Raw genomic sequence first — 10,000 nt, 5'->3', positions numbered from 1 at the left:
CGCAATACGCGTTCAGAATATCGATGCTCAATGTGTCCTGCAATTCACATTACTTCTCGGAGCTAGCTCCGTCCTTCATCGACGCTCGAGCCGAGTGATCCACCGCTAAGAGATCTCTCGTGTTAATCAATCTCAATGCAACCAAAAAATCGTGTTCAAAAAGAAGCGGCCGCGCCAGCACTTGCGTGCTGAATTATTACTCCCGCTGTCAGGAAGCAACGCGACCGAACTATAACAGTTACAGGGCTCGGTCCCTTCGAAGAAGAGACGTCGCTTGAAATCAAATTTCGATTCGTTAATGATCCTTCCGCAGGTTCACCTACGGAAACCTTGTTACGACTTTTACTTCCTCTAAATGATCAAGTTCGATCGTCTTTTCGAACACCGGCGAGTGCGTTGCCGCACGTACCAGGCTCAATCGGAGGACCTCACTAAACCATTCAATCGGTAGTAGCGACGGGCGGTGTGTACAAAGGGCAGGGACGTAATCAACGCAAGCTAATGACTCGCGCTTACTGGGAATTCCTCGTTCAAGGGAAACAATTGCAAGTCCCTATCCCTAGCACGACCGGGGTTCAACGGATTACCCGGACCTTTCGGCCTAGGGAACACACGATGATCCGGTCAGTGTAGCGCGCGTGCGGCCCCGAACATCTAAGGGCATCACAGACCTGTTATTGCTCAATCTCGTGTGGCTAAACGCCACTAGTCCCTCTAAGAAGTTGTCTCCGACCCAATGGGTCGAGCAGCTATTTAGCAAGTAAGAGTCTCGTTCGTTATCGGAATTAACCAGACAAATCGCTCCACCAACTAAGAACGGCCATGCACCACCACCCACAGAATCAAGAAAGAGCTCTCAATCTGTCAATCCTCGCTGTGTCCGGGCCGGGTGAGATTTCCCGTGTTGAGTCAAATTAAGCCGCAGGCTCCACTCCTGGTGGTGCCCTTCCGTCAATTCCTTTAAGTTTCAGCTTTGCAACCATACTTCCCCCGGAACCCAAAGACTTTGGTTTCCCGGAAGCTGCCGGACAGTTCTTAAGTTCGACACTGCCCGATCGCTAGTCGGCATCGTTTAAGGTCAGAACTAGGACGGTATCTGATCGTCTTCGAACCTCTGACTTTCGCTCTTGATTAAAGAAAACATTCTTGGCAAATGCTTTCGCAGTCGTTCGTCTTGCGCCGATCCAAGAATTTCACCTCTAACGGCACAGTACGGATGCCCCCGTCCGTTCCTATTAATCATTACCTCGTGCTCCGAAAACCAACAAAATAGAACCGAGGTCCTATTCCATTATTCCATGCAACATTATACAAGCGTAAAGCCTGCTTTGAACACTCTAATTTTTTCAAGGTAAACTTGCCGGACCACCGCAACACTCAGTTAAGAGCACCGCGAAGGCACCGACCAACAAGAACAACGAGGCCAGTGCTAGCCTTTCGACCGACCAACCTCGCCGTCCCTATATCCAACTACGAGCTTTTCAACCGCAACAACTTAAATATACACTTTTGGAGCTGGAATTACCGCGGCTGCTGGCACCAGACTTGCCCTCCAATGGATACTCGTTAAAAAGTTTAAAGTGTACTCATTCCAATTGCAGGACCTCGTACGAGGTCTGCATTGTTATTTTTCGTCACTACCTCCCCGAGCCGGGAATGGGTAATTTGCGCGCCTGCTGCCTTCCTTGGATGTGGTAGCCGTTTCTCAGGCTCCCTCTCCGGAATCGAACCCTGATTCTCCGTCACCCGTTACAACCTCGGTAGGCCGATACCGTACCGACGATAGTTGATAGGGCAGTTGCTTTAATGAGATGTCGCCAGCACTAGGCCGTGCGATCCGCAAGCTTATCCAGAGTCACCATTGTAACGACCCGAAAGCCGGTTAGTTTTGGTCTGATAAATGCGCGCCTCACGTCAGTTCGGCGCTTTACGCATGTATTAGCTCTAGAATTGCCACAGTTATCCATGTAAAAGCGTACAATCAAATGAACCATAACTGATTTAATGAGCCATTCGCAGTTTCACTGTACGTGAGCTCGTACTTACACTTGCATGGCTTAATCTTTGAGACAAGCATATGACTACTGGCAGGATCAACCAGATAACTATCCGAGGGCGTTTAAACCCGTTGCTCGACTGAGCGTTTTTACTGTATAAATACAGACCTTTTCTATCACTCGGCTTAAAAGCCTTGCGAACGTTACTGAAAGTCGGCGCCGGCCTTTTGCTGTTTAAAGCGCCAGCCCGCGTCGACTGCAGCATGCAGCTTTACAACTGACTGTTCTTTCTCCCGACCAACCGTTTGCCTTCTGCCGGTTAACTCGTCAGCAGCAACACGCCATCTGTCTGCTGCAGTTACCCGCCTCGAGCCGTGCCTGCCTGCGTCGGCTACTCGTCTCGACGACTTCGCAAAGCTATAAGCCTACCGCCGCTGGACGCTTGTAGTTTTTCATACGCTGCTCCAATGCGTTTACATAGCACGTTCGCCGCCGCTGCAATAGCCGCGCCTCGGGTGCTAAACAGTAATGCTTTAAGCCCGCTTTCTCGTCAAGTCGACCGAACGCACAAACACGTCTCTCTCACTAGTGTAAAGTAATGCATACGTGTATGATGCTCAAATGTTGCTGTTGAACTTTTTTTGCCGATTTTTTCCGATTTTTTTCAATTTCTTTGTTTCTTTTCAATTATTTTAATGTTTTAAGCTTATTTATGCTACGTTTAAATGTTTTAATACTTTTTTATACTTTATTTAATATGTTTAAAAGAAATAAATAAAAAAAAATATGTATAAACTACTTTTTTTAATGTTTTAAATATATATATTTATTATAAATAAACTTTATTTGTATTATTTTTTATTTAAGCGTACTTTTTAAATCTTTATATTTGTTTTATCGTTTTAAGCACATTGCGATAAATATAATAAACAAAAAATTGAATAAAAATAATAATAATAAAAAAAAAAAAAAAAAAAACATAAGCTTATTTTATATGTTTTATTTTATTTTTATTTAAACTTACTTTTCAAACCTTAATACTCGTTTTATTTTTTTAAGCAGATTGCGATAAATATAATAAACAAACAATTAAATGAAAATAAATTAAAAAAATCAAACATAAGCTTATTTTATATGTTACATTTTATCTTTATTTAAACTTACTTTTTAAACCTTTATAGTTGTTTTATTTTTTAAGCACATCGCGATAGATATAATAAACAAACAATGAAATAAAAATAATAATAAAAATAATAATAAATCATAAGCTTATTTTGTATGTTTCATTTTATTTTATTTAAAACTTACAATTTAAACCTTTGTATTTGTTCTATTCTTTTAAGCACATCGCGATAAATATAACAAGCAAACAATTAAATAATAATAATAAAAAAAATCATAAACTTATTTTATATGTTTCATTTTATTTTTATTTAAACTTACTTTTTTAACCTTTATAGTTGTTTTATTTTTTAAGCACATGGCGATAAATATAATAAGCAAACAATTAAATAAAAATAATAACAAATAAATAAAACAATACGGCTAAACTATAAAAAGAAAACTAAATAACTGATAAATACTTGTAAAACAATATTTGAAAAATGTATTTTGAAACACAACACGATTGATTTATAAATAATAATATATTTTTAATTTGTGTAGTTCATTTAAAGTAGTCTCCCTTTTTGCTTCTGGTTTTATTAGAGTTATATATAACAATAAATGGTGTAGTTTATTTAAAGTAGTCTCCCTTTTTGCTTCTGGTTTAATTAAAGTTATATAACACATACTATAGTAAGTTAGATAAACTATAGTAACTTTATAAAACTACTTTACAAAATACATTTGTATAATTTAATAACTTTAAAATAACTATCAAGAATAAAATAGAATAGCTTTAAGTTTAGTATACAATTGGTATGTAAATTGTGTAGTTTATTGAAAGTAGTCTCCTTATTTGCTTCTGGTTTTACTTGAGTTACATAACGTTAAATAAACATACTTAATAAACGTAACCATCAATACTGTCATTTTAATAAAACTAAGTACAAATACATTGAATTAACATAGAACTTTAAAAAGCCTTCGCTAGTATCTGTTGGTAACAGTAAATAACCTATTATGACTCACAATACAAGTGCGAAATTTATTTTTCATTTGATTTTTCAGGTATTTATTTATTTGTGGAAATAAACTTTTTTATTACATTAGAAACTAATTGAATTTTTCCTATAACTATACCTATTATTATATTTAGTATGCTTAAAAGTAATAAAATGACACGTCGCGATTATATAATAAACAAACAATCAAACAAACAAAGAAATAAAAAAAAAAACTATTTTTTTAAACTTATATTTCAACTATATGTCTTATTTTATTTTCATTTAAACTTACTTTAAACCTCTGTATTTGTTATATATATTTCAACACAATACGATTAAACTATAAGACAAACAACAAAATAAAATAATCACATTAATAAATACACTAAGCAAATAGCTAGAATAAATATAAATAGTTCAATATATACAATATATTTCTTCCATTTTTAAGTTACTTGTTAAACATATTTATTTAAAAATGTTTCTTTAGAATATAAAACTAACAGTTCTACAAATAAAGAAATTAAAAAGCCAATACACATAACACTAACTTTTCATAAATTAGATATGCAAATATGAACAAAATAATAACTAAATTCTAAAGCTTTTGTAAACTGTGAACTTATAAACTTATAATAATAATTGCATATTCACTATTCACAATAGCTTTTTATTTAGTACACAACTGGTCTGTAAATTGTGTAGTTTATTGAAAGTATAATCCCGTTTTGCTTCTGGTTTAAATAAAGTTATACAACACATACTAAAGTAAATTAAATAAAGTAATTCACTACTATCGTATTAAATAAAACCAATTTACAAAATACATTAATTTAAATTAAAGTGAACTTTGAACTTATAATAATAATTGCATATTCACTATTCAGAATTTCTTTAAATTTAGTACACAACTGGTCTGTAAATTGTGTTGGTTCTATTCAAGTACTCTCCTTGTTTGTTTTGTTTTAGTTGTATTTATTTTTAGATACTAGCACATTCAATACACATAATAAAGTAAACCAAATAAACTCTATTAATTTAAACTAAGTACAAATACATTAAGTTAATACAAAACTTTAAAAAGCTTTTGCTAGTATCTGTTGGTAACAGTAAATAACTTATTATGACTCACAATACAAAAGTGCAAAATTTATTTTCGTTTGATTTTTCAAGTAGCCACGCTTTTATTTGTTTTTGGACAAAAAGACTTTAAAGTTTTAGTATAAAAGACTAATTGTATTAATTTTAACTCAGAAAATTGTACTCTACAAGATGGTGCCATTATTTTTTCGATATCTCAAACTGGTCAAACCACTTTTTTAGCGCTCTAATTGGTTTAAACAGCAAATAACGTTATCTGATTGGCTTACGTTTTTATTTGCTAATAACTAGAATTTACTTTTCTTTTAAGCGTTAAAGAAATGTAAATAAACGAGTAATAAGTATAAATAGGTCAGAAAGAAAAATAGTACAAAAAAGATGAATTCAAAAAGCAAAAGCCTACGGCACGTGGTATTCCCAAGCGGTCACCCATCTAAGTACTAACCACGCCCGACACTGCTTAACTTCCCAGATCGGACGAGATGGGGTGTACTCAGTGTGGTATGGTCGTAGGCGTTTGAAGGCGTTTACAAGCCTTTATAAACCCTTCGGTTTATTTAAAAAACCTATTTGCACTTGATTTACAATCAATTTGATATTTTAAAATTATTCCTTATAAAATTTTAACCTGAATTAACTTTTTTTTTGTTTTTTTAATCAACAGTTACTCCCAAACTGTACTAAAACTGTATTGTAACTGTACAAAAGTGTTTGTTTAAACAATTGTTATCTATAAATTACCTAAGACCAGGAAAAGTAGAAGTAAAGTTTATTGAATTATTAAATAAATAAAATAAAATCGTAAAATAAAATAATACAATATGTTTACAATTTGTCATTGATCTATCCATTTATGTTATTGCATTACAAATACAAACATTGCATACATTCAAGAGTATTATTCATCAATCTTTTCAATATAATAAGTTTTAAATTTATATTTATTTTTAAATAATTCCTGACATTTTAGATTACCTGAGATTTTTTTTTTAATTAAATTAATTTTAGTAATTAAATACTTGACGTTCTATTTTGTTTAATTTGATAACTCAACCATGTTTATTTTTTTTACTAATTTAAAAGAACTATTAAACTAAAAGACATTACATACAGCTTCTAAAAGTTTTAAACACCTTAAAAAATATTATTATTTTAAAGATATATTAAAGAACTAAACAGATATTACTCCTAAAAAATCTTGTTAATAATATATAAAAAGTACTCAAAGTCAGACTCGGAAATATATATACTGTTGTATATCTTACTTGAAGTTCACTGTAATTGACACTGTATAACAAAATTATAAAAATCAACCTATTTATATAGCAAAATATTTCTTTATCTTTGTCGTGGCGCGGTGGGTCAGTGGTCTTATCAGCTGACTCATAAGCAGAAGGTTGTAAGATCGAATCCCGCTAGTCGTCACGAAACACCACTATCGTTCAATGTTCGGGCTTCAAATTCTTTGAGATTATACTGTACTATTTATCTATCTAACTAATCTATCTAACAAATGTTGTTCAATCTAGGTTGTGGGTACTTGGGTCGAGTAATGCCTTTGACTTACAATCTGTTGTGGATTGACAATATTCCTCTATCTATCAATAAACAAATCTATCTAATAAATGTTGTTCAATCTAGGTTGTGGGTACTTGGGTCGAGTAATGCCTTTGACCTACAATCTGTTGTTGATTGTCAACATTCCTCTATCTATCAATAATGATTATATTCAATAATAAATGTTGATTAATTCAGTTGTAAGAAAACCAGTGCGCTGGTTAGGTTGGGTAAGGCCTTCGACTTACAATCTTGGGGATTATCAACGTTCATCACAAGTACAGTAACGATCTCATTGAATTTCCAGTTGGAACATTGGATTGTAGTGGTGGCCTACTTTGTAGGTTTTTTGCCTAGTTTGTTTTTTGCCTAGTAGTGTTTGCCTAGTTTGACAAACTATTGTATATATATTGTATAACTTTATTTGTATTATTTTTTATTTAAATTACTACTTATTATTAAAGAATTAAATTTTCTTAGAAAAAAAAACTATGTATTTTAACTAATGCTTATTTTATATGTTTTGTTTTATTTTTATTCAAACTTACTTTAAACCTCTGTATTTTTTATACAATACGATTAAACTATATAACAGAAAAATAATTAAATAATCAAACTATTGAATAAGCAGTTAATTAGTGTGTTTTTTTATGCTTCTTTCATTTTTAACTTACTTGTTAACCATATTTCTTTTATTAAAGTATAAAACTAACAGTTACTAAAATAAAATAATCATAAAGTCAATACACAAAACACTAACTTTTTATAATTTAAATATGCAAACATGAATATAGTTATGAATCTATTATTTATTCAAATAGAATTATTCAAAGCTTATAATTATAAAGCTTTTGTATAATGTTTCAATTACAGTGAACTTTAAGTAAGATAAGTTTTTTTTTTTGTATTAACTACAAAATTGGTATTTTAGTTTATTATTAGTAACTAAATACTTATATTTATTATATTTAAAAAAAAACATCTATACTAACTCTAATTTCAAAGCATATTAAAACATACAAATTTTACCAACTAAATATTTATTTTTATTTTAATTATTATAACTTTCAAACATAAGCTTGTATACCTTATATACCTATATACCTCATATAGTAGGCTTGACATAACATAACATTATTTAATTCTTTTTGTTTGAAATAAACTCATTTAGTTATTAGTAAATTACAACATAAATGTTTATAACAATATAACTAAGATTTAGCTTTTGAGTTAGTAAACTTTGATAGTTTTCTTTTAATAGTTTAATAGTCCTTATTTAAGTTCAAACAAAATTGCTATATATTTAATACACATACAAAAGTAAACTAAGTAAACGTAATTCAATAGTTTCTATTAAGTAAAAGTAATTACAAATACATTAAGTTAATACAAAACTTTAAAAAGCTTTTGCTAGTATCTGTTGGTAACAGTAAATAACTTATTATGACTCACAATACAAAAGTGCAAAATTTATTTTCGTTTGATTTTTCAAGTAGCCACGCTTTTATTTGTTTTTGGACAAAAAAACTTTTAAGTTTTAGTATAAAAGACTAATTGTATTAATTTTAACTCAGAAAATTGTACTCTACAAGATGGTGCCATTATTTTTTCGATATCTCAAACTGGTCAAACCACTTTTTTAGCGCTCTAATTGGTTTAAACAGCAAATAACGTTATCTGATTGGCTTACGTTTTTATTTGCTAATAACTAGAATTTACTTTTCTTTTAAGCGTTAAAGAAATGTAAATAAACGAGTAATAAGTATAAATAGGTCAGAAAGAAAAATAGTACAAAAAAGATGAATTCAAAAAGCAAAGGCCTACGGCACGTGGTATTCCCAAGCGGTCACCCATCTAAGTACTAACCACGCCCGACACTGCTTAACTTCCCAGATCGGACGAGATGGGGTGTGCTCAGTGTGGTATGGTCGTAGGCGTTTGAAAGCGTTTACAAGCCTTTATAAACCCTTCGGTTTGTTTAAAAAACCTATTTGCACTTGATTTACAATCAATTTGATATTTTAAAATTATTCCTTATAAAATTTCAACTTGATGTAAGTATTTTTTTTATTAAAACCTTTTTTTTTGGTGTTTTAATTACAATTACTCCCTGTAACTTTATTTAAGACTTTGTTTAAAAGATTGTTAACTATATTCTATATTAAATACTATGATTAGAAGTAAAGTTTATTAAGTGATTAAACTAAATAAAAAATAATGTTAAAATAAACATGTTGTGTTTAGTTTGTTTTACTATTTCTCATTGTTCTATTTATAGATGGTTTTGTTTTACTTCAAGAATATTTATAGTTAGTTTCTAAAGAATATCTCATACTACATCAGATTTTACGATTAACTTAATTTTAGGTAATAAAATATTTGACGTTTAATTTAATAACTCAACTATGTTTATGTTATAAAATAATAGTATATAATACACATACATTATAATATAATAATATGTATAACTAGTTGTTTTACTTTAAAATGAATAATTAAGTGGAAGAATTAAAAGAACTCACATTTTTGAAGAGAGCGTGGAAAACCAGAATAGTCTATTAAAACATTTATTAAATTATCGATAAATATAGAATACAATAGAATTAAACATATAAACGTAACTGTGGTTGCTTAGAAACTAAACAAGAATTTTTTTAATAAAAATATAAAATAGTTATTATATAGAATTAAAATAAAATAAAAGTAATATAAATTATATTTTTAAACTAAATAACAATTCACGAGCAATATTAGCGCAATGTCAGAGTATGAGTTTATAATAAAGGAATTGCTTCCTTGATGTTGATACTTACCTTATTCAAATAGAATACATTTTCAGCAATCAGGCTTGTGTTTATCTTAGCGCGCGTAACACAACGTTTGTGGGTTTTGGCACACTTTTGTCGATAGTGGGCGCCCCGCCTTTTAAGTACAGAAATTTCGGGAATTTTCGATTTTCGGAATTCTGACTCGACAGATCGTTTTTGTTTGGTCCAGAGACCCCGTAAAAAATTTTTCAGCCCATTTGAAGCATGATGAAAAAATGTTATTTCGACCCCCTTTTTTTAGGGGTTACGGGGACATCAACCCATTTTTTGGGAATAAAAAACTCCTAGAAAAGGACCACTTTTCTTCTTTTTTCGAATTTCGACTTTTTATTTTTTTGGAAAATTTTTCTATTTTCTTTGTTTGTTCTATTATAATGTCGAAAATATTTTTTTTGAGCTTCGCAACGCA

General features: G+C 30.9%; 4 non-coding genes across 4 annotated transcripts in view; all 4 read right to left on the bottom strand.

Moving 5' to 3' along the window:
- Positions 1–114, bottom strand: part of LOC145848220 (5.8S ribosomal RNA) — a 153-nt gene extending 39 nt beyond the window's left edge. The window contains exon 1 of the ribosomal RNA XR_014371802.1: positions 1–114. This exon is cut by the window's left edge and continues 39 nt beyond it. This is a non-coding gene — a ribosomal RNA (5.8S ribosomal RNA).
- A 182-nt stretch (positions 115–296) lies between these two features.
- On the bottom strand, positions 297–2,104 carry LOC145848213 (small subunit ribosomal RNA). The gene has a single exon (XR_014371795.1). It is a non-coding gene; the product is annotated as a small subunit ribosomal RNA (ribosomal RNA).
- A 3,498-nt stretch (positions 2,105–5,602) lies between these two features.
- LOC145848215 (5S ribosomal RNA) lies at positions 5,603–5,721 on the bottom strand. Its single transcript, XR_014371797.1, has one exon. It is a non-coding gene; the product is annotated as a 5S ribosomal RNA (ribosomal RNA).
- Positions 5,722–8,580: 2,859 nt separating this feature from the next.
- Positions 8,581–8,699, bottom strand: LOC145848207 (5S ribosomal RNA). Its single transcript, XR_014371789.1, has one exon. It is a non-coding gene; the product is annotated as a 5S ribosomal RNA (ribosomal RNA).
- Positions 8,700–10,000: the final 1,301 nt, after the last annotated feature.

The sequence above is a fragment of the Thalia democratica genome, unplaced genomic scaffold (genome assembly GCF_965202585.1).
Source record: "Thalia democratica unplaced genomic scaffold, ktThaDemo2.hap1.1 HAP1_SCAFFOLD_1288, whole genome shotgun sequence".
Classification (NCBI taxonomy): Eukaryota; Metazoa; Chordata; class Thaliacea; order Salpida; family Salpidae; genus Thalia; species Thalia democratica.
The sequence above is the reverse complement of the archived record's forward strand: the minus strand, read 5'-3'. Positions and strand labels throughout refer to the sequence as shown.